We start from the raw sequence: 6,000 nt of genomic DNA, 5'->3' as shown, positions 1-6,000 counted from the left end.
AGTTTCTTAGGGAGGAAGCTTAGGTTGTTGATTTAAAATATTTCTTTTTTCCCTTAGCATTTAATGTTATCAATTTCCCTCTTAGCACTGCTTAGCTACAAGTTCTGCTATGTTACATTTTAATTTTTATTAAAGTCAAAATATTTTCTAATCCCCTTGAGATAATTTTTGACACATCAGTGTTTTAGAAATGTATTTTTTAATTTCCAAATATTTGGGTTTTTTTTCATCTTTCTGTTATTGATTTATAGTTTAAGTTTGTGTATGATTTCAATATTTAGACTATTTTAACATTTGTTTTATGGCCTAGAATATTGTCCATCTTGATTAATGTACCGTATACATTTGAAAAGAGTTTATATTCCGCTGTAGTTCCATGGACTAATGTATAAATATAATTTAGGAAAAATCATTTGATGGTGTTATTCAGGTCTTCTATATTCTTACTGATTTTATGTCTATCAATTATTAAGAGAAGACTGTTGAAATCTCTAACTCTGGTTATAAATTTCTCCTTTCAATTATAAGTGTTTGCTTCCTGCATTTTGAGGTTCTGTTGTTAGGTGCATTCATATTTAGGTTTGTTATTTCTTCCTGGTGAATTGACCCTTTTATTTTTAAATAATGTCTCTTCTTATCTCTGGTAATTTTCTATGTTCCAAAGACTACTTTAGCTGGTATTAACATGGCAAGTCCAGCTTCCTTTTGATTATTGTTTGCATAGTGTATCTTTTTGCATAATTTTACTTAAAATTTAAAAAAGTATTCCAGTATAATTTATCTATTGGCCTTTAGATATCTCTATTTTTATCCTTTAATAGTTTTTCTAGGAATTATAACATATATACCTAACTTTTAATAGTTTTCTTACAGCTAATATTTTACCATGTCAAATAAAATTTAGAGGTCTTATAGTCTTAAAGGACTGTTTAATCTCATTTTTTCATGTCATAGGTGTCATATGTTATTACCTCTAGAGACATTGAAAGCCCCAATAGAAAATATTATAAATTTAGTTTTTAGCAGTCATCACGTTTTAAACAAATGTAGTATGTTATATTTACCAAGATAGTAATTATTTTGGTCACTCTTCTTTCTGGCAAAAAAAATTCTTTTTATTTTGTTTAATCTAAGAAATCTTTTTTTTTAAAAAAACTATGAAATGGTTTATTAATAGAGGCCTGAAATACTATGCAATCGTTAAAAAGAATGAGGTAGCTGTATATATAAATAAATGGCAGAATTGCTTGCATTGTATGACCTAGTTGCATGAAAATAAAAGGTGACATGTTCTCCTATATGCAAGAAAGAGACATAATAATAGGTAAAATTTACTGTGTGTTAGTCTCTGTCCTAAGAGCTTCATCAGAATTATCTCCATAAGTTCCTAAAACATGTCTATGAAAATTATCCTTGTTTTTTAAAAATTTCAAAATATTACATGTGTACAAACAATTTGGTTATATAAATTGCTCTTGTACCATTTCCATTCCCCAGATAGTGAGCACTGTACCCATTATGTGTGATTTTACCCATCCTTTTCTCCCTCAAAACCTATGGGATACAGTAAAAACAGCATTAAGAGGGAGGCTTTTAGCAATAAACACCTGCATTAAAAAAGTAAGATGATTTCAAATAAATAATCTAATGATGAATCTCAAGGAACTAAAAACACAAGAACAAACTAAACCAAAAATTAATAGAATGGAAGAAATAATAAATACCAGAGCATAAATAAATGAAATTGAGATTGAAAATAATATAAAAGATCAACAAAATGGAAAGTTGATCTTTGAAAAGATAAAATTGACAATGTAATAGCTAGACTAACAAAGAAAAAAGGAGAAAATGCTCAAATTAATAAAATTGGAAATGAAAAGGGAGATATTACAACTGATGCCACAGAAATACAAAGGATCACTAAAGACTATTACAATCACCTATTGACCAACAAATTGAAAAACTAGCAAAAAGGGATAAATTCCTTTACATATACAATCTACTAAGATTGAACTGAGAACAAAATGAAACCCAAACATATCAATTCTGGGTAACAAGATTGACTCAGTAATAAAAAGTCTCCCATCAAAGCCCAGGATCTGATGTCTTCTTTGCGGAATTCTAACAAACATTTAAAGAAATAACACTAGTTTTCTCAAACTCTTCCAGAAAATTGAAGCAGAGGAAATTCTTCCAAATTCATTCTATGAGGCCAGCATTACCCTGATACCAAAACCACACAAGAACACAACAAAAAAAGAAAACTATAGGCCAATAAACCTGATGAACATAGATGCAAATATCTTCAACAAAATACTAGCAAATCAATTTCAGCTACATATTAAGAAGGTCATTCACCATGATCAAATGAGATTTATCCCAGAGATGCAAGGATAGTTAAACATACATAAATCAATAAGTGTGATATATCACATCAACAGAATGAAGAATACAAAGCATATGATCACCTCAATAGATTCAGAAAAAGTATTTGATCAACTTCAACAGCTCTTCATGATAAAAACTCTCAACAAAGTAGGTATAGGAGTACCTTTCAACACAATAAAGGCCATATATGGCAAACACACAGTTAACATGATACAGAATGCAGAAAAGATGAAAGCTTTTCCTCTATGAACCAGAACAAGAATGCACATTTTCATCACTCATATTCAGCATAGTACTGGAAATCCTAGCCAGAACAATTAGCAATAGAAAGAAATAAAGCATATCTAAATGGGAAAGGAAGAAGTCAAATTGTCCCTGTTTGCAGAAAACATGATCTTATATAGAAAACCCTAGAAGTTTCACCAAAAATCCTTAGAACTAATAAATGAATTCAGTAAAGTTTAAGGATGCAAAATCAATATACAAAAATTATTAGTGTTACTATACACCAATAATGAACTAGAGGAAAAAGAAATTAAAAAAGAAATCCCATTTACGATAGCTACAATAAAACAAAAAACAAAAAACTAGTAATAAATTTAACCAAGGAGTTGAAAGATCTACACAAGAGAAACTATAAAACACTGATGAAAGAAATTAAAGAGGACATAAAAAAATGGAAAGACATTCCATGTTCATTGATTGTTAGAATTAGTGTTGTGAAAATGAATATACTACAAAAATGATATACAGATTCAATGCAATTCCTATTGAAATACCAATGACATTCTTCACTCAAATAGAAAAAACAAAAACATAAAATTTATATAAAACCCCAAAGGACCCTGAATAGCCAAAGCAATCATGAGCAAAAAGAAGAAAGCTAGAGGCATCACACTACCTGACTTCAAAATGTACTGAAAATCTATAGTAACCAAAACAGCATTACACTGGCATAAAAACAGACACATAGACCAATGGAACAGAGTAGGAACCCAGAAATAAATATACATACTTACAGTTCATTGATTTTTTTTTTTTTACAAAGGTTCCAAGAATATTCAGTGGGGAAAGGACAGTCTCTTCAATAAATGGTGCTGGGAAAACTATGTGTCTATGGATAAAAATGAAACTATATCCTTATATATCACCACATAGAATAATAAAATCAAAATGGGCTAAAATTTTGAGTGTAAGACTCAAAACTATGGAATTATTAGAAGAAAACATAGGGGAAACATTTCATGACATTAGTCTGGACAAAGTTTTAAGTAGAAGACCTCAAAACCATAGGAAACAAAAGCAAAAATAAGCAAATGGAATTATATCAAATGAAAAATCTGCACAGCAAAGGAAACAATCAACAGAATAGGAGAAAATACTTGCAAACTATTCCTCTGACAAATGACCTATCTTTAAGTTTAGGTATTCTTTCTTCTGCTTGATCAAGTCTGCTATTGAAGCTCTATTATAATTTTTATTTCATTCATTGAATTCTTTAGCTGCAGGATTTCTGTTTGGTTCTGTTTTATGAAACCTATCTCTCTAATTGAATTTCTCATTTATATCATGAATTGTTTTTCTGATTTTGTTGAATTTTCTGTCTGTATTTTCTTATATCTCATTGGATTTCCTTAAGATCATTATTTTGAATTCCTTTTCTGGTACTTTGTTGATTTTCTTTTCTTTCAAGTTGTTATTTGAGAGTTTTTATGTTCCTTTGGCAGTCATACTTCCTTGTTTCCTTCCTTGCTTTTTCATGTTATTTGTGTCCCTGAATTGATGTCTATGCATCTCATGGAATAAAGATGCTTCTTTCAAACTTTCTAGAATGTCTTTTGTAGACAAGGATTTTCACCTAAGTTGGGTCTTAGTATGCAATTGGGAAGGGTCTGGTGACTCTGTTTCCAGGTAGGTGCAGTGGCATAGTCTCAGAGCAGCTTCTTCAGCTGTGTCCAACATCAGCAATAACTATAGGTGGCTTAGGCTCCAGAAGTTTCTGGTAGTGACAATGGTAGTATAGGCTGTTAATGTCCTTGGGGCAAGGGAATTTGGGGCCCTCCTATTCTTGTTTTCTAAATAATAGGTAGTCTTATACACGGGGATCATGCTTGGTGTCATGTCTGACATGTCTACAAACTGCTGCAATGGTGTTAGATTCCAGGTGCAGGTGCTTGGAGTGGCTGTGGGTTTGGGGTCCTAGGTTCAGTGTCTTGTGAACCTATTGTGGAACCTGGGTCTTAGGGTGCAGGTTAGCACCTGGATGTAGTTTACTCACCTAGCTGGGACCTGTGACTCTGAGACACTTCCTAGCAACTTGGGTCCAGGGGATTGGGTTGTAGTTGTGATTCTACCCCTGGGGGACAGGGCACAGTCCTGCCTGGCTTGACTCTAGGGAAGAAGAGGTGCTCCAGAAGCTTGAGCCTGAGGTGCAGGGGACAGCTGTAATTCAGGGCTGAACCAATTGGGCTCAATAGCAACTCAGGTCCCTGGGAATGTGGCACCATGTAGTGGTGACTCTAGACCCTGAGATGGGGTCTAATGGGGCTTGGCAGTATCCCTAACTCTGTGAGGCCAGGTGCAGTGGCAGCAAGTACCCAGAATGGCCAAGCACAGCTGTTGTTTTGACCCTGGGAGGCGTAGTGATGACTCTACTCTCTGGGGAGCTTAGCAGCTCAGATTCTAGGGAGCTAGTCCAGTTCCGGGGAAACAGGTACTACAGTTGCTTGGCCTATAGGGAAAAGTGTGTCAGATCAGCCATTCCACTCCTGTTTTCCTTGAGACACGAAGTAATACATCATCTCATCCCTGGGCTGTGCAGATGCTTAGCTTATCCAAGGTACTGATTCCCCAGGGGGTGATGTGCTGCTTCAGCCCAGGCCCAGGATGCTTGACTGTCCTAGGCAGCCCAGGCACCTTTCCCTGGGATGCAGGACTCCACCAAAGCACTGTTTCCTTGGGAGGCAACATACAGTGTCAGCTCAGGTACCTAGGGGTGGGGTCTAGTTGTGGTTTAGAGAGGTAGGTGGAGTGGTTCTGTCAAAACACCATTTCCCCAGGAGGGACTGTGTACATTCAGCTTCAGCCCAAGGCAGTGGGGGCAGGGATAGGTGGAGCAGTTCCACCACTGCTTGGCCCCACTAGGAAGGGTATAACAGTTGCTTGCAGCTTGACTTGGGGATGTCAAGCCACCAGGTGGGGAGGGAGAGGATGTGGTGGTGGTTTAGCCTCAAAAGTAAAGGGGTGCCATGACTACTTACCCTGGGGCATGACACATTCTAGCATTAGCTCCATTTCCAAGATGACATAGTGCAGTAGCCATGTGGGCCACAGGAAGCAAGGCACAATGTCAACTCCTTCTCTGGAGGAAGCACAGCTTTGTGGGTTCTAGATAGCTCCTTCTGCTGGACTTAGGGCCTGTGAGGAGTGCAAGGGACCCCAGTGGTGAGGACTGTAGTTGTCCAAGGTCTCCTGCCTGAGGGGTGGGGTAAAGGGTCAGTAGAGCTGCTCTACTGATGCTTGGACCCACTGGGAAAGGTGTAACAGCTGCTTGCTGCATGGCTTGGGGATTTCCAGTCACTGAGTGGGGTGGGTTGGTGGTAATTTAACCTC

Source organism: Microcebus murinus, chromosome 4 (genome assembly GCF_040939455.1).
Source record: "Microcebus murinus isolate Inina chromosome 4, M.murinus_Inina_mat1.0, whole genome shotgun sequence".
In the NCBI taxonomy this organism is placed as follows: Eukaryota; Metazoa; Chordata; class Mammalia; order Primates; family Cheirogaleidae; genus Microcebus; species Microcebus murinus.
The sequence above is the reverse complement of the archived record's forward strand: the minus strand, read 5'-3'. Positions refer to the sequence as shown.